This window comes from Hemicordylus capensis, chromosome 6 (genome assembly GCF_027244095.1).
Source record: "Hemicordylus capensis ecotype Gifberg chromosome 6, rHemCap1.1.pri, whole genome shotgun sequence".
NCBI classification, from domain to species: Eukaryota; Metazoa; Chordata; class Lepidosauria; order Squamata; family Cordylidae; genus Hemicordylus; species Hemicordylus capensis.
The window spans coordinates 106,996,608-107,016,236 of NC_069662.1; the positions used below are offsets into that span (position 1 = coordinate 106,996,608).

The 19,629-nt window shown below is 43.3% G+C and overlaps 1 protein-coding gene across 2 annotated transcripts in view; it reads left to right on the top strand.

Moving 5' to 3' along the window:
- EOMES (eomesodermin) overlaps nt 1-19,629 on the top strand; it is an 85,364-nt gene that overhangs the window by 15,907 nt on the left and 49,828 nt on the right. The gene's annotated exons all lie outside the window — the stretch shown is intronic.

Sequence of the window (19,629 nt, forward strand, 5' to 3'; positions counted from 1 at the left end):
TTGACAGGACTCACATTGGGGGGGGAGGGGGGGCACAATGAGTGCTTTGGGAAGAAGCACTACTACACCATGACCCTACAAGGTGTGGTGGACTCCAAGGTGTGGTGGACTCCACAGGTCGTTTCATGGATGTCTACGTCGGAGTGTTGGTCAGGAGCCACAACTCAGCCATTTCCTGGATCTCCCCTCTCACTTCCATGCTCTGCACCAGCACCTGGGTCAACATCATGCCTATCCGGGTGAGCAGGAGTATGGTGAAGTCAGTGATATTCGGGGACCCAGGATACAGCCTGCAGGAGTGGATGGTAACCTTCTACCATGCATCCAGAAATGCCGTGGAGAGGCACTTCAGTCACTGGCACTGCAGCATCCACTTGGTGGTGGAGAGGCATTCGGGAGGATGAAGGCCCACTGGCGCACACTCTTCAGCTTGCTGGATGTGGAGGAGGATCTGGTGCCAAATCTGCTCGTGGCCTGCTGCATCCTCCACAATATCTGTGAGACGAGGGGAGACATCCTGCTGCTGGAGGAGCCTGCTGCACACCCAGAGGGAGGTGATGCCAGGCTGATGGCAGCGGTGCAGCCCCTGAGGATCACTAGCAGTACAAAGGCATCGTGGGCTATGAGAGCAGCCTTCACAAAATACACCTGGGAGCACCTCCCCACCCCCAGACTATCTCTGAGGCAGGCAGTTGTGCGGAGCCAGAAGGGCACACCACCTTTTAAACTACTGAAGAGTGCACTGGACTATTGCCTCCACCTGTGTCAGCTGTCGGGATAGAAATTTGCAAGCACCTGGCCCCTGCCCAGCTAATGACAGGGCTGCCAGAGTGCTGTTTTAAAATAAAGTCACATCTTTCTTTCTCAAAGCTCTGTGTTGCTTTACTGTAGAAGTGTGAAGGTTCCCCACTCACACCTGGCCAGTGGCATGGATATTTTTGGATGGGGATGGAAAGGACATAGGATCCCCCTTGTATGTGGCGCGGAGGGTCTAGAAGGTTTTGTGGGTGGGGCAGGGTGTTGCAGGGAACACATTGAGATGCACCCTTTTAGGGAGGCGAGGGGGGCAGCAGGGTCTTAGGTGTGTTATATCTTGGATGGAAGGGACATGGGATCCCCTAGCATGTGACACACAAGACGATGAGCACTTTGGGTGTGTGTGTGTGTGTGTGTGTGTGTGTGTGTGTGTGTGTGTGTGCTGTGTAGCAATGAATGCTGTGAGTTCCCCCTTGGGGTGGCAGGGAGGATGGCTTGTGGCCTATGGTTTGGATGGGACTCTCCCAAACCCAATGCATGACTCAACCTGGCTGGAATTTTCCATGGTGGGGTTTTGAAAGTGTGCAGGGGGCTTTCTTCTTCCCAGTGTGGATGTGTGTGGGCCCGTGGGTCACCATAATGCTCTGCAGTGGGGGCGAATGGAGGGGGGAGATTATTTTTGAGGGTAGATGTGCAGGGGAGGAAGGCAAGAGGCATCGCTTTGGCTTACTAGAGCTCCCATGCCATACCATGCCATGCCGTGCAGCAGACAGGGCTTTAAATGCAATGGCAGCTGTGACACCCACCCACCCACCCCCCGCAAGGATGTGTCCCTCCACTGCCAAGTATTAGCTGTGCTATTTACTTCTTTGCTGCAATTTTATTAAGACAACATAGATGGGAGTTGAGTGAGGAAGGAGTTAAGCTGTCATTGGTGTGAAGAGGCCGGTCAGTGAAGCCAAAGCTAGCTGAGCATGGAGTGCATGCCCCCTCGAGACCATGGCCAATTGTGTTTGGGCAGCAGACGCAGTGATGCTTTGCCCACAGCCAGGCCGTGAAGCTTGCTGAGCTGACTTGGCGGCTGAGCAGATGGGAGGAACTCCTCTCTCTCACAACCGGAGTTTGGCAGGCCACGGTTTGGTGAACATCAGCGGTGTAATTTGGAGTTACAAATAGAAACTTCAGTCACTTTTAACTCCAGTTAGCTGTTATCTCTGAATGCAGCCTTGCTGTCTGTGCTCTGGTTCCATTGCAAGCCTGTCAGATTGGCCATAATGAGCCGAAGGCAGCCTCAAGTTTTCAGGTGGGCTGCAATAACCACCTGAATAACGTCAATTGATCCTGCAGGCCAATCTAGCCCCACCAAGCTCTTAGGTTCTGAGCTGGGTCCTCAGCCTGATGAGGTCATCATTAGTAGAGCTACTGAATAGACTCTTGGCTTCTGCCTCATCCCAATTTCCCTTGTGCCTTATCCCTGCTTTCCTTGTTTCCCTGAGCTGGAACCTGATCACTTGTTCATGTGAATTTCCTGGAAGCATCTGGATGGCTGTGGGAAGCAAGATGCTAGATAAGATGAACCTTTTGTCTTAGCCATCAGGGCTCTTATGCTCTGATACATAGTTTCCAGAAAACCCCACTGATTTCAGTGGAACTGACTTCTGAGTAAGCAGGTTTAAGATTGTTGAGGTTGACTTCCTCTGGCTTGCAGTTAAGGTGTGGGCATGTACACTGCTTTGTGAGGCCTGTGGTTTGAAAGGCGGGATATTAAAATTCTTAAATAAATGTACAGTGCAGACTTGTACAGCAAAGTGGGCAAGTGGAGTTGCTAACAGCACTGTGTAGACTTAATTTTAAAAATGGAATAAAAGAGATTGACCAGATCCATAGCTGCTTAGCTGCATCGTCAGGTTCTCCCAGACCACTCACTCACAGCATTTCATATGAATGCTATTTTAATGTGTATATTTATTTTATTGGGGAAAATTGGACTAGTATATGGGGAATAAACTTGCATGGCTCATATATTGATCATGGAGAACCTGTTCAGAACATCACAGAATCTTAAAAGGGCCAAATGAAGTCAAGATGGCCTGTTTAATATGTAACAATGCAACACTCAGCCCACACAATGCTAAGTATAGCACAAGGTGTTAATAATTGTTCACTAGGCTGTTCAGACTTTTAAGATCTGCAAAACTCATGTATACAAATGCAACTCTTTTGATGGGTAGAGAACAGCACACCACTCTCAATACATGCAGTTAAAGCCTGTATATGGGAGAAGATTCCTATGAATAGTTATATAATTTTCACTGATTATAATAAAATAGCAATATCTATATTGGAATAGTGTAACTTGCCTTTCTGAAAACAGTATTCATTAACATCTGCCTGTTGACATATATCTTTCCTCAAGCACAGTAAAATGTATGGCTGTTTTCTCCATTGTTGGCAAAATATGCTCCAGGCACTGAAATCTCAATACGTAGAGCAGTAACAATACATTTGAGAGTCAATAAGGTTCTCTTCTTAAATGAATTCTGGTTCAATCAGCAAAATAAATATGTAACTGCAAAGACTGCTCATTTTCTGTCTGCAGTGATCTCCTGAAGGAAAATGCTATGATTTGTTGGAAGCCAATTTAAGCAATAGTTATGTGGGCCTTCGTATCTTACTTGCGTGTTATGCTATATAATTTGTGTTTATTGGATGCTATTGTAGTTATCATTCTTAATTTGCTGTGGACTGTGACTAATGACCTCATCTGATCAAATCTCACTTCCTGTGTGACCAACCAGGGAATGTCTTTAACCTGACTGAAGATATATTGTTGACTTAAAGGCCTAGGCTGTTGCTTTTCTAGATAGATAAAACAATGACTTTTCTCTTCAGATAAACTTGTATCATCAAGAGTCTTTACTTGAAGCTTTAGTTTATATTGCTAATCAGTTCCTAGGCTTGGTTATTGCCTATAAAAACAGTTCATTCATTATGTTGATAGACAATAAACATTCAACTCCGTTTTTGAGAAGTTTCAGTCAGCGCTGAGCTCCCAGCGTGGCTGGGAACACGTCTTCACAAGCAGGGAGAAGCCATCCCCGCCATGCTGTAAACACTGTACTGGCTGGATTTTACTTACATACGGGGCACACAGCTAACATGGCCACACCCTGATGTCAGGTGCAGGAGTGTCTGACATCAAAAGCAGGGGGCATGGCTGGGGTGGAGGGGGCCACTGGTGGCAGGCTGAACAGGGGCCACCAGCATCCTCCCTACGCTACTGCCCAGCTCTCTTTGTGTATGTGTGTGTCCGTGTGTGTGTTTCCCTATCAAGTTCGCATTTCCTGAACCAATTTGGACCAAAATTGGTACAGTTGTTGGGACACTTAGGGACACCTCAGTGGTGTACTTTGTGGTGATATCATCCACCCCAATTCAAGATGGTGGATGTGTGAACATTTGAGGCACAAATGAGCTAACTTGTGAACTGTCTAACTGATTTGAACCAGATTTGGTACAGTTGTAGGGACACCTCAGTGGTGTAGTTTGTGATGATGTCATGCACCCCAATTCCAGATGGTGGATGCATTAACATTTAAGGTGGAAGTGGGCTAACTTGTGAAGATAGTAATTATCAATTAAGATTATAGTGAAAGGAAAGAAGGTAGATGTGTTCTTACCAGAACTTCTTGTTTATTCTTCCAGTTAGTTAGGGCTTGATCTCAATTGGAATGATGATATGGGGGAAGGGGGGCTTTATTGCCACAACAGTCCCAATATGGATTGGAGCCCTCCTTGGCTGCTCTCTGCCCTGAGAGAGGAGCTCCCATTAGTGCCAATGTGTCACACCCAGGGCAAATAGCTGCTACAGTGAGTCCCATTCCAGATCAGGACCATGGCAGGAGCAAAGGATTAAAGCCCTGCTCCTCTGCTTGCCATGGCCCTGATCCAGAAGAGGGAGTCATCCACGGCTGCTGTTTAGGGAATGAAAAACAAGCCAACTAGGGCCAAGTACTTGCTTAATGTAGTGTGTGGTTTGGTCCTCCATTTCCTCCAGAAATGGATATACTCATCCTAACATCTATTCCGTAGCTGTTGACTCCTATGTTGATATGCTCAACATTACTATTGCTCCAGCGTTTCATCAGTATGCTCAGTTGGGTTTCTTGTCACTGAGGATGAACAGGCTCCAACAGTCAAACAAATCTGTGGAAAGACAACTAGCCTGGCATACTCCTATTCATGTGTGGAACCATTATTGGTGAAGAAACAGATCTTTCCATAAGATTAGAATTGGAACGGCATGGGATAGAAATCAACCACAGTGGGAAATCCAGGTTCAGGATTTTTGCTGTGAACTGATTCACTGTGGATGTAAAACAGCTTGTTTTTAAACTGTTCTTTTAACAGGTCACGTCCTAGCATGAACAAGTGTGTGTTTGGTGTACAATAGGGAGTTTGTGTATGTGCCTTAATCTCTCCTTCTAAACTAGTATGCTCAGCCACCTTTGCATCAAAGAAAAGGGGAAAGATGCAAAACAAGAACAAGTTATGAAGGGGAAAGGATAGGGAAAGGCCCCTTGGCATTTTCTTTATTTATGTATCCAGTCACCTTTTGAACAAGCATGCTTTGGTCTTAGAAACTCAGGTAGCCAAATGGTTTACTGTCTCTGGCTTTAATGGCACCAGCACCCAGCATGGCCAATCTCCTCTTCTTGCATTCCTTTGTGTGCATAGAATATATTGTTTTGAATTGACACTGTGTTCTTTTCTACTGGTCGCTTTTTAAAAATGACTTTAGATGTTCATGCTCTTTGCTTGCCTGTTGCCTAAGGGTGTCAGTTGCTAAAAGAAATTAATATATATTTTTCGTGTTCTTTGGTTTTGGGCTGGATGCTCTTTATTCAGAGTCTGTCTGGCCCTAGGCTCTGAAAATGAAAAATACTGTGGTGGTTCTCTCCATGTGACTTGCCAAAAGGGGTGTTAAGAAATTTCCCTGGTTGTTCCATATGTGTGAGCTGCAAAGAGGTGCTAAATTGCTGAAGGAAATTAAAATGGGGAAAGGAAAAAGAAGTTTTGTGTGCTTCTGATTATGGGTAGCCTTTTAAGAGCAATGTGGTTCTTTATGTCGGAAGAAAAATGTTGGCTGTTCTCTGTATGGATGACTTCCCCCTGAGGAATGGCAAAACAGGAGGAGATGCAAAACCAAATCCAGCCTTTGGTTATCTATGTATCGTTTGATCAGGTGCTTTAGATGGAGCTTTTGTACTCTTGAACAAAGAATCTTAAAGGAAAGAAATAATATTTCAGACAAGCTGTCATTTTCAATATGCTTTTCCTGCCTGTATGCTGCAGTACCTTCCAAAGTTAGTTCCTCTTTTTGGCATATTGATCAGCAATACAAGCAATTATATATTACCTTGGAAAGGATTTATTTCATTTCCTTGGCCATCTTTCCCTCTTCTGTCAGTAGAACTACTGAGAACTACTGAGATCTGAATGATACTCCTGTATCTACAAAAATTAACTGGTACTACAAAAGAGCGCCAGTTAGAACTTGATTGATATTCCTTTGGCATTCAAATGCTTCGAATTTACTCTCCTTTCAAACTGGCAATTTGTCACTCAAGCATGTCTGCTTTGATGGTATTTCTCACTTCTTAACTTCTCTATTATATTTATAAGGGCATCAGCCATCTATAATTCAGTTTTATGTAGCACTTCTACAACTGATAACTTTCTTTAATCTGAAGCAAACCTAGTAATATTTGCAGAGAGAGGGAAGAGAGGGAACAATTCCAGGGACTAGGGATTGCCCATACTTTTCTACATCTGAAGTATCAATTCTACAGACATCTTAATTCTGACAGATTTGTGTGTGAGGGAGGGAGGGAGGGAGGAAGTGACTCCATCACAGTTTCAAAGTGGTGATGAACCATCATATTGTACTTTCTATTAAATTACAAGGCTGTGAAATTACAAGGCTGTGACACTCACACACATATACACAATGATCCTAAAGTAAAGGTAAACTGAGATGTGCGGGTTCCACTTTGAACTGTGGGTTGTAGAAAGCATTGCCTACTAATCATATGCACATATTAAAAAGAGCTTCTGACACAGGGGAAACAACTCTGACCACTGGTGGTGGTTGTTTTTTAAGCTACTTTCTAGCAGCGCAAAATCCATGAAAAACAGAATCTCCCCCCCACCACACACACACACCTCTTTTCTTTAAACAATTCCATTTAAATTTGAGAAGCTGGTTATGATGGGGACCTGATCACCCAGCTTGGGAGGAAAACTGACCATGGAAAGTGAGCAAGGAATTGATTCAATGTTTATCTGTAACCATATAGAAGGAAAGAAGAAGACCTTGGTGAGGAGGAGGAGGAGCATAAGCTCCAGGATCTAGGACAGAAAGGAGCCAAGTAGGAAGATAAAAAACATCACGGGAGCTAGTCAGAGAAGAGAACAAGTCTAGCAGGGTCTTTCCCAGACAGCAGGCTTTACCATGGCTTTAATGCGAGGCTTTACTGCAGCATATATCAGATATTTCGAATTCACCCAAAAGACCCAACACAAAAAGTAGAATTTTTTACCCCACACATAAATCAGGCTAAGCTCCATTGCGCAATGAAAAACCTGAATCTTGTATGGAGTGCTCCCCAATAGCTCTCAGGGACTTTGATGTAAATCTGGATGATACGCGAGTGTACACCTTCCCTTCCAAAGTAAAATCATCATCTGGCAGAGCTCCTGTTAAATTCTCCAAGCCAGTGGAAACATAGGAAGTTACCTTATATACTGAGTTAGACCACTGATCAATTTAGCTCAGTATTGTTTAGATTGACTGGCAGCAGCTTCTCCAAGTTTTCAGGCAGAAGTCTTCTCTAGCCCTCCCTGGAGATGTGATAGAACCTGTGTCCTTCTGCATGCATAGCAGATGCTCTGCCACTGAGCTTTGGCCACATCCCCATTGTTTGAGTTGTAGTATTGCTCACGGAACTATAGCTTAGTTCCCAAGTTCCTCTTTTCTGCTATGTGGAAGACACCAAAGACAAAGACTGATGACCAAGGATCTGTGGGAGGCTTTGAAGGGGAAGGGGTCAATGAGAGAAAATGAAGATATGAACAGGGGGTGGCTAGGCTGTGCAACATGCCCCATCCCTGCTGATCACTCCACAGTGGCACCTTTTGGAAGTCTTAGGTCCCACAAGTACAATAAAATCCCCTGCAATCATAGATCCAAAGAGGCTGATAAGAATATAAGAAGCCCTCTCCTCCTGGATCAGACCAAGGATCCATCTAATTCTGAAACTCATTTTCAACAATGGGCAGCCAGATGCTCTTGAAGAGCCCACAGGATGGGATGAAGGCCAAAGTCTTCACACTCCCAGCAACTGGCATTCAGAAGAATGTCGGTGGACATCCTGACTGCCACTAAGTTTTCACAACAAAGAATGCTGTACTAGTGCAAGATGATTGCACAGCTATACAAAATCATAGAGATGCTCAAAACTGTACTCTTGCACCATTATTCAAAAGTTCCCTGCAAAAAATATGAGGCATGACACAGGTTGTACATCTTGTTGTGCAGGCACAAACGTGTTTGCATTGGTGCAATTCAAATCTGGAACACAAGCTACACGGACATAGTCCAATTAGCTAGCATTGACTAGCTTGAACAAGTGAGTAGATGTCAGCCACTGCCTCTGAATCTCCTTTAAGTGGAGCCAGTGTGGTGCAGTGACAAAACTGGTGGTTTGGGATGTGGGCAACTTGCATCTATAAAGCCTGTTGAGTGGTCCAAGGCATATATAGTTAGCTCTCAGGGTATAGCTAGATGGTAGCAGGATCCAACCTGGTTTCTGATTATTCTCTATAAATGGGATTGGGGCTGATTCATCCTTTACCAGACAAAGTTCACCCACATTTTTCTGACAGAGACTGCTTATTTTTAGCTGCTTTTCTCCTATGGGGCTATTTCCAGTCATGGAGCCTCTTGGAAGTAAAAGGTTAAAAGAAATAGTTTCAGAGGAAAACTATTAGGAGGGCATGGGTGTGGGGAAGATTCAATTCTCCCTCCACCTTGCGGGTCAGTGCTGCCCTTTGAATTGCCACTCACTGTTTGATAGGTATTTGCAGCAGACCTGATTCTGAACACAGCTCTGCCACTGGGGTGTGTGTGGGGGGGGGGAGGGGGGGAGAGAGAGAACCAAGATGATCAGGGGCATAGAGAACCTTCTGTATGAGGCACCTTCCTTATGAGGCAAGGCTACAACACCTAAGACTTTTTATTTTAGAAAAAAGATGACTGAGATGACTATTACATTTTAATTCTTATTGAGTAGTTTTATAGTTTTATATTGTTTTAAATGTTTTGGAAACCACCTTGAGGGTATTTTAATGAAAGGTGGTATAAAAATTTAACAATTAAACCAAACAAATAAATAATCAACTTGTGGAATTTTCTGCCACAAGATGTGGTGACAGCCAACAACCTTGATGGCTTTAAGAGGGGTTTGGTTAAATTCATGGAGGAGAGGTCTATCGACAGCTACTAGTCTGAGGGCTATAGGCCACCTCTAGCCATAGAGGCAAGATGCCTCTGAATACCAGTTGCAGAGGAGTAACAGTAGGAAAGAGGGCATGCCCTCAGCTCTTGCCTGTGGGCTTCCCAGAGGCATCTGGTGGACCACTGTGTGAAACAGGATGCTGGCCTAGATGGGCCTTGGGCCTTATCCAGCAGGGTGTTGTGTGTGTGTGTGTGCTGGTGTGCGCGTGTGTGTGGCCTTCAACCCAACCTTCACACTGTGTTGCAGTGTGTATAAATTGCTACTTTGAGTTCCTTTGAGGCAGTGCATGATACCCATGTACCAAGTAAAGTAACATGATAATCCAGGGTGTGGGCTTGAATGAGCCCACACCCAAAGGTACTGCACATGAGCCACATGCAAAGGTACTGCATGGTTTATGGGATAAATTGCTTGGCTTGGGCCTGGAATTTTTATTCAGATTTCACCTTTGTTAGGGACTAAATATTTGAGGTCTTGGACCATCACTTTTAGACATAATAGTGGCAAAGGTACTGGGTTGATAACAGTGTTTTGATCCTTAACAGAGCAAATATTTCATCACGTAATCTTTAGATCAATTTTTTAAAAGAAACTTCTTTAAATCAACTTTAAAAGTGCCACAATTAACCAAGAACCAGATTTTTAAAAAAACCAAAAAAACCTATTACTTTTCATGCAAATAACACCTATTTTAAAAAATTGCATATGGTAAAAACCACCTTAAAAGAAGCATTCTCCCTTCACTCACACACAGGAGGGAATGCCTCTTCTCACATGATACAGGCTATGACACAACCACCTATCATCTAAAAACAAAAAGGTTGTTTACACAGCCAACGTACCTGGCAGTGGGGAAGGCTGGCCGGGAGGAAGGCTCCTCTCTGACTCCCCACACACGAGCAGGAGGCTTCCCCTTACTCCGCCACTCACATGCCCACACAAATGCAAAAAAAAAAAAAAAAAGCTGTACTTTCCCATTGTAGGAGGGTTGTGCAAGCTATTTACATTTTCAAAATGATCCTGCCAAGCCGAAACATTTTACTGCTAAACAGCATGTAATCTGGAAAGTGCCCTGGCATCCCACAATGCACCACATGAGGAGTACTGTGCATTTGGGGAGTTTCCCCACTGCCGGGCGCTCCTGGTGCCCAACTCTATGGACACTCAGGCTGTGGGCTTCTGCCTCACTTTAAAAAAAATGTAATTGAGTTTTTCTTTTTTCTTTTTTCTCAATAAGAAATACAATATTTAAAAACAAGCAGGATGCAAGTGTTTGCACATTTTCCAACACAGCAACATAGAATATGTTGAGATGTTAATGAAAACATTAATAAAATATAATTAGAGAAAATAATACAGCTTGAATGGTGGAAAAGGGAGGAAATAGAGTGCAGTTACCATGTTAGCATAACTGGTAGTCTGTCAGCTGGATTATCTTTACCTTGAGCAATAATAGTCCCCAAATATGTGCCACCTAGAGAACAAAAATAGATTGGCAGAATAGTGGCCCTGTTTTACGTCTGAGGAAATTTTATCTTGGTATATTAAATCCCAGTTCCTAACAAACCATCAACAGATAGAGATGTGGCTTCACTTCTTCCATTTACTGCATGGAACTAACTTTGCTGCAGTACTCAGTAGGAAGAAGAGTTCTTTGTGAGCTTTTGAAAGGAGTGATCGTAGTGGTAAATCCAGCAGAAAACGAATAGGAGGAAGTGGAAGTTGTGACTGAAGGATAGCTTGTATCCTTAGCCAAAACCTTTGCAGAAACAGACATATCCACCATGAGTAAAAAAGAGTGTACCTTTCTGATTGCTTCCCTTCCAGCATTTGGAAGCAGCAGCAGGGAATATAACTGAGAGCCTGGTAGGGGGTAAATGCCACTTTGTCATGGTTTTGAAAGCAAATTCCCTAATGTTTAAAGAAGAGGACAGCAGTGAATAAGACAACCATATCTGCCTCCAGGTTAGTTCTGGTATGAACGACCATGTTCAGATCTGATTCCCATTTCTTTATATATGATGGAGAAATGTTCCATTTGGCAGAAGTAAGCAGAATGTAGATTTTGGATAGAGACCCAGAAGGGAGGGAGGTGAAATCGACAGTATACAATCATCCCGGACCCTCGCCAACCACAAAGGTTTCATTCCGGCAAAATCTCACTGTTGGCAGATTCGCAGCTGGTGAGCAATTGAAATCAATGGGAAACAGGGGGTTAGGGGAACAGTCATCACGAAAAGTCCAAAAAATCGAAGAAAAAATACCCCCCAAATTGCCACAAATCACCCGGAATCTCTTAAAATAACCAAGAATAAGCAAGAGGAGTGAGCAAATTGAACCTCTTGAAAATTCTGAACCCCAAAACACCAGTCGAAGTCATTTTAAATCACAAGGAGTTGGCAGGGTCAGCAAGAGGAATGAGCAGATTGAACCTCTGAACCCACCCAAATTGCAGAAACCCCCCACCCCACCCCACCCCCCGCCATAATAAAAAATCTCACCAAACCACGGATACTTGGGTCACAGTTGTGAGACTGGTCACAATTTCCCAGTCGTGGATACTCAAAACCCCAGTTGGGAAAACCACGGCTGTTGAGCGATGACTGTACTTTTCTAAATGGTGAATGCTCTGCTTAGGAGAGAGAGTCGCCCTTTAGAAGAAATAAAACTAGAGAGTTGGAGGTATTCAAACCAGGGCAATGAAGTGCATCTGAACTGATGAGCTGTTGTCTCATTAGTATTTTGTTTTTAGAAATAAAGCTATTGGCGCACATGATATAATGTTTTTCCAGATTGTGGAGATTGAGCTGTGCTAAAGCTAGTCCCCATTTGTCCCAGCATTGCAGAACAGTCCAAAGAAAAGGGTGACAGTAGCAGACAAAGGGCATTCTTTATTAGACTGCCATAGTCTTTTCTTTTTTTTTCAAATGAGTAGGGTCTACAACAGCTTGTTTCAGAAGCTGTCCAGTGTTGGGGGTCTTTAGTATGTAATAAAGTTGGAATTTGATGGAGCTGAACAGCTTCTAAGTAAGAGAGGAGGTCAAGAGCTTCAGGTTCTCCTTTAGTATGCATATAGAAAATTGCTTTTGCAAACAGGGCTTTTTGTAGTTATGCAGAAAGCTTTCAAGAATTTGTTGCCAGGAGGAGAGCTGGTCTTGTGGTAGCAAGCATGACTTGTCCCCTTAGCTAAGCAGGCTCTGCCCTGGTTGCATATGAATGGGAGACCTGATGTGTGAGCACTGTAAGATATTCCCCTCAGGGGATGGAGCTGCTCTGGGAAGAGCAGAAGGTAACTTCCCTCCCTGGCTTCTCCAAGATAGGGCTGAGAGAGATTCCTGCCTGCAACCTTGGAGAAGTCACTGCCAATTTGTGAAGACAATACTGAGCTAGATGGACCAATGGTCTGACTCAGTATATGGCAGCTTCCTATGTTCCTGTGAAAGCAAGGACAGGATATTGCAAGCTATAGCTTGGAACAGGAAGACCAGTTTCAGTAGGACGTTCATTTTTAGTAGCATAAGTCTATTAGTTGCTGAAGAGAGTTTATTGTAGGAGGAGGAGTGTTGTGCAGATGATATCTGATTTAGAATTGTTTATCTGGAAACCTGAAGCATATTCAAAGGACTGGAAGATATTTAGTAATGCAGGTAACATGGCTAGAGGGTTTGAGAAGCATAAGGTGAGGTCATCAGCAAAGAGGCTGATTTTGTGATCAAAATCTTCAAATGAGTATGCTTATATTTGAGGAAAGTTCCTTATTGCTTGTGGTTCTATGGAGATAGCGAAGAGAAGGAGAGAGCGTAGGAAGCCTTGTCAAGTTTCTCTTTAGATGTGCAATTCTGAGGAAATGCACCAATTCAGTCATATTCTTGCTTTGGAAATGCATATAATGATTTGATAGCATGAGTTGGCAATGCTATGCACATATGAACTTCCAAACAGTTTTTCCCACCAAGACCTCTTTATTTGTGTAAAAAATAAAATATCATTCACCAAATGTTACAGGTTAAAAGCAGAACAGTTTCAGTGTGAAGTAAACCATCTTCAGATGCTAATACAAACTGAATGTGTCAGTGTTAAATTCCTTCATGTAAGATAAGCAGTAGGTGGGACGGAATTCCCCACCTAAGTTAACTTTAATGGAGAAATTGTAGTAGATAAGATGGTTCCAGATGATTGAAGGCTTTTTCAGCATCCAGGGAGAAGAGTATAGTCAGTGGTTTGTTCAGTTGTATGGTGAATGATGTTTAGCGTTCTCCTCAGATTATCAGAGAGGTTTCTCTTAGGGTGAGGATTGATTCATCCATCTTGATTAGGATGAAAATAGCAGCCAATTAATGAGTTCAAACTATGGTTAAGAAGAGTGGTAAATATCTTGATTAATAAGCAATATTGGCCTATAAGAGCTGGAGTTTGTGGAGTCCTTATTAGGCTTTAGTATTACTACCTTCTGCCTCACTTTGAGTCCAGGTAAAACACCCCGGGCTACCGGTTGAAGAGCACTGGGTTTGGGACCAATCCCGGAGCCCCACGCGATCAGTCCTAGAGCCAGCCCATGCAAGGCTGGTCATGTCAACAACCTTAAAATGTATTTCTTGCTTCAGAACTAGCATTTTTACCCATATGCAAATATAATCAATTAGCTAATCAATTAAATTACTTAGATTTTAAAAAATCAGATAACAGCCTTAGTTTGGGCTGCCAAAAAAAAAAAAAAAAGGTAAGATTTCATTCAGTCTAACAAAGTAATCATCAAACTACTGTTCCAGGGAACCCAGAGATTCAAGGATGATTCAGTGACATATTCTCTTTGACACATAAGGCATAGGATCCATGCTTCAATCAACATTCCACACCTCCAGGCAGAACAGGATTACGGCCATTGAAGGGGGATTTGACTGACTGTGAAGTTGCAACCATTGCAACTAGTAGCAACAGCAATTCTGGTAGAGTGGAATCCATGGTGTGGATGGCAGAGAAGCAAAGTCTGACATTCTAAGGGGTCAGATTAAAGAAGCAAAGCAGATTTCTACACAGTTGGAGGTGATTTTGTTAAGAACTAACATTACTAACGTGTGAGCAAATCAGCCCCTGTTTTTCTTTTCATTTGCCTGGTTAGACACGTTGTCCAAGTACAGCATTTCTTGTTTCAAATCCTCTTCAACCAGTAACCCTCCACATTCTCAAGTGTCTGCCAGATCAGCCTTTGTTTAAGGTAATCTGGGGTTACCATTAACCATATCGATCTGACCCCTTCCCCCGTCTAAAGGATATGGCACTGTAATATCCATGGTAAATAGGACAATATTATTGTGCCTGTTTCAAAGCTGTAGTGATGATGAGAGCATGAATAAATGATCGCTCCATGACATATATATATATATATATGTTTTTAACTTGTTTTATGCTATTGTTAATCGCCCAGAGACAAAAGTTTGGGGTGGTGTACAAATTTGATAAATAAATATAAATAAATAAAATATAATAAAAAGTAGTGGCACTATATGCAGCAAAACCCAGTCTCATGAAGGCATGTCTATGCATACTCGTTTCTGAACTCCATTCTAAATTCTGAGCCATGAAAACCCATATTCTAGGCTAGTTCACACGATCATGGATCAGGTTTGGGAGATGTGCATGTTCCTGCTTTGCAATTATGTGCGAGTAATGGCACAGCAGGGAAATGACTTGACTAGCAAGCTAGAGGTTGCCGATTGAAATCCCCATTGGTATGTTTCCTAGATTATGGGGAACACCTATATCGGGCAGCAGCGATATATGAAGATGCTGAAAGGCATCATCTCATACTGCGCAGGAAATGGCAATGGTAAACCCCTCCTGTATTGTACCAAAGACAACCACAGGGCTCTGTGGTCGCCAGGAGTCAACACCGACTCAAAGGCATACTTTACCTTTAAAAAGCAAGGTAGGAGGCGGTGGAAGTGACTGTGTGTGAGGCTTCTGCTGGGTAGAGGGCTCCATCTGACCCAGCAGCTATACCCAGCTGTATAATGAAGCAGAGGGGAAAGCCCTTCTACCCAGAGGGAGACTTGCACATTATCACTTCCTCTCCCCACCTTGATTTTACTTGCACACAATCTCACAATAGAAGCACGTACAGTTTCTGAACTTGAAGTAGGATACTTGTCCTACCCATTCTGTGATCGTGTGAACTGGCCTACAGAATGTATTATACAAACATCCCGAAGGAGCTGGATGTGTTCACAGTTTCTGAGGCTATGGTCAGTTTGCACCGATGATCCTGGATGCAATATGGAGCCTTTTTTTGGAGTGGGAGAGGGGGAAGAATTTGAGAGAGAGCAAAGAGTCTGAAAAGGAATAGATGAAAAAAGAAACAAGGAGCCCAGGTGACTCCATAGGGAAGAATGACTAGAAAACATTGTCTAGTAATGGAAGCCCATCGCCTCCAACATTTTGTAGATGAATATAAGGAGACCCTTGTAATATGGCTACTCTTGTACCCAGAATCTCTTACCAAGGCCTCATGACTCCACCATTACACTGCTGAAAACTCCACATGGAGAGCACTGGGACTAGAAGTAGGAGCTCTCAGCTTTGTATGCAGCTGCTCTGTCTAGTGAGTTACCAGCACAGGAGCCTGGAATAATAATAATAATAATAATAATAATAATAATTATTATTATTATTATTATTTATTTATTTATTTGATTTCTATACCGCCCTTCCAAAAATGGCTCAGCGCAGTTTACACAGAGAAATAATAAATAAATAAATAAATAAATAAATAAATAAGAAAGATTGATCCCTGTTCCCAAAGGGCTCACAATCTAAAAGAAACATCAGACACCAGCAACAGTCACTGGAGGCACTGTGCTGGGGGTGGAGAGGGCCAGTTACTCTTCCCCTGCTCAGTAAAGAGAATCACCACGTTAAAAGGTGCCTCTTTGCCAAGTTAGCAGGGGTTAGGGTTAGGGTTGGAATGGTTTCCCTGAGCAGGAAAGTGTTTAGGATTGGCCACACCCACCCAGATTGGCCATTGGTTCAATGCAATAGGAAGCGCTCTTGAAAGGCTTCCAGTCTGGGCCTAGACTTTGGTGTGTCTCCTGACTTTGGTCTGTTCCTCAGCTTTTTTGCCCCTTATTGACTCCCAGCTTGTCCCTGCCCCCTGCCCCATCAAAAGCCCTGATTGCCTACTCCGCTCTGATTGATGCCTACTGCTCAACCCTGATACTATATTATATGCTAGTCCTGTTCAGACATCACTTGGTACAGGCAATCAGTTGTCTGTACACATGTATATGTGTTGCTTAAAATGACTGTACATGCATGTATTTAAAACCTTGGTATACAAATGCAGGTACAGATAGAAAGTATACCTTAAGTGTACATCAGAGTACATATGTACCACAAAATGCGCGACTAATTGTATTGTATGTGTACACACAATGAATACAGAAGCCATATTCAGATAAGTTCTCTGATAAGTTCTCTCTGTGATGTTTTTGTGTGACTGACTATTCATAAGTTGGTTTTAAAAGTGAACCTGGGTACTGGCCCCTTCAAATGCATAGTATAGATAGCTGCAGAGTACAGATAGGAAATACAGAGTACAGCTAGGGCACCTTCAAATGCAGAGTACCGATAGGAAATGTACTATTGTACATGCATTGAACATCACGTGTGAGTAACTGTATACGTGAACAGATTTGTATCTGCATACTGTACACAGATGGTTGGTGCGTTGAACATAATCTGTGAAGAGTTCTCGATTGTTTATATGCTGAATGTAATGTGTGAAAAGGTCTATTTGTATTCATTTTCTCGGCAATAGCTTGTCCTCCGCTAATTCAAAGCCAGGTGTTATTTAGCTTAAAGAAATGCAAAAAACCCGCCCCCAAACCCCAACAGCACACATTGTTATCTACCATTTGAAATATACTTCAATGGTGCAGCATCTGAAGTGGCAAGCAGAGGTGCACCTAGGTAATTTTGGAGCCTGGACCTAAAGGCCTTTGGAGGGCCCCCTCCTGCTGAACACCCCCCCCCCGCCGCTGCTAGTTAAGCATCATCTCCCTACACACACACATTGTGACACACACAGTATTTTAACATATGGGTTCTTGAGGGCACCAACAGCAACTGAACTCACAAGAATGTAAAAATATAAAACAGGTATATTTATGCAAATATTCATTAGCAGAAACATTTCAACACGCAACTGAACATTTCAACACATATTCCCATCCCACATATTTCTTTCCCCATTCCCCTCCCCGTCTCTAAAGCACCCAGCACCAGTCATAATCGCACTTGGTTGCCCTGAGCAGTACAGGCCAGTGGCAACCACACCACCCAGGACAGACTAAATAGGATTTGAGGGGCCCCAGGGGGTGTCGAGGCCCTGGGCTTTGGCCCCAAAGTCTACGGGTAAGACTGCCTCTGGTGGCAAGCCATGCATTGTATGGTGCTTTCATGTTTGTCTGCATACAGTTACAGAGAAGATGCTTCCTCCTCATTTCAGAAATGTAACTACTAGGAAAGGGGAGAGGATGAACCCCAAAGAACAACTCTAGCAACTCACACATTGCCAAAATGTCAAAACAGGGACAGTCATTTACCAGGGACAGGCCCCAGAAAATAAGGACAATTCGGGGTATTTGAAAGCCTTCTGTGCTCACTGATTCTTTGGCAGATTAATTACCATTTTTTAAGCAGTCTTGAAATCCAGAAACTTACCTGCTTCTTTTAAATGTCTAGGATATGTGACATTTCAATGGTGAAATTATCACACATTTTAAATGCAAATATAGTGCTTAAAAAAAAAGAAAGTCTTGGGTCTCAGTTATAACTATATGTAAGTCCAGAGCAGTTTTGTTTGAGAATCACAAGACTAGTAGTGAGATTAGAATCTGGATCAGGCACCAGTAATGAAATAGTGTGGCATCAGTTCTCTGTGTAGATGTTGATTCTTTGTGTCAGCTCAGCGTCCCCTGTCTCAACCCCCAAGTAGCATGTTTCCTTAGTGGCAGCAGGGCACAACTGATCATTGCAAACATGCCTACTCAGTAGGAGTATATTACTTTCACCAGCTTTTAACACTCCCACATAGGTGATGCAAAGTCTTCCTCAATCTGCTGTAAAGATACCATTATTGGGTTAAGTATATTTGAAGTGTGTATAGGTGTTGACCTTTGGCGTCCACCAATGGAAACAAAGGGTTCCAGAAACACGGAACGTTAAAAACACAAACAAATACCAGGCCCCAATTCCAGCCGTAGGGGATTTCTAATTGTCAACTGCATGGATCAAACCTGTTATGATAAATGTCATGTGTACCGTGGACTTTTTACAAGATGGTAAGGAAGAAAAAGAGATGAGAATATCGATGCTGGTTCACTCCAGGAATTGTGGGAGATCTAGGAAATATCCCATGAATTCCGTGGCTGTGCATCAGGTATATTTACTGAGCAGAATTTGCTGCAATAAAATGCAACTGCGACCAAAAAAACCAACCAAAAAAAATGTCAGGAGGTTGATGACTAGCCCTAGTAACCTTTATTTGATCTGCCATTGCAGCAAATAGGGTAGTTGTTGCTGTTTCTGGTTGGAGCGTGAAAATAAAATCAAGAACCAAAATAATCAGAGACTTGCAGCCAAATACATGTAATAGGACCCTTTGTACCTCTTTGGCTGGTCTTGTAGTCTTCAAAGCTCCCTTTCCTCCCTCTAGCTCACAGTACCTCCTATCCCTGTGAAAGGCTTCCTCCCAGCCATCCTTTACATGTCCATAAGACCCTGAGTGAGGTTCAAAATGCCTTGTACCTGGGTGCAGTGGGAATGAGAGTTTGCCAGCTAGCCATTCGCCTGTCAGCAATGTGAGCTGATCACACTTCCCAGCATCGCCTGGCTCAGCGTTCATCGGATGTACCTAGGGACACTTTCACCCCATTATTTGGAATGTTGGCAAATCAGCATACTCAATCACAGGGAGAAAGTGTCCCTGGGTTCATTGCTGCCTTAAAAGAATGCTGAATCTGGGGAAGCTTGGAGACATGGCGTTGATGCTGAGGGCATGCTTACTAGGGGTGTGCATGAATCAGAAGTCTCTAATTCTAATTATTATTCAAGCTAAATTCAAGCTAAACCATGTGCTGCTGAACCGATTTGGTCAAACTGACTGGCCGTTCTGTTCCGTTTGGCCGAACTAGTTCAGCAGTTTGGGTGGCGAATAATTATAAATGGTGAGGATTCCCCTTTACAAGTAAAGGGGTGGGGGTCCTGGCTCCTATTACTTAAGGGGTGGGTGCAGAGG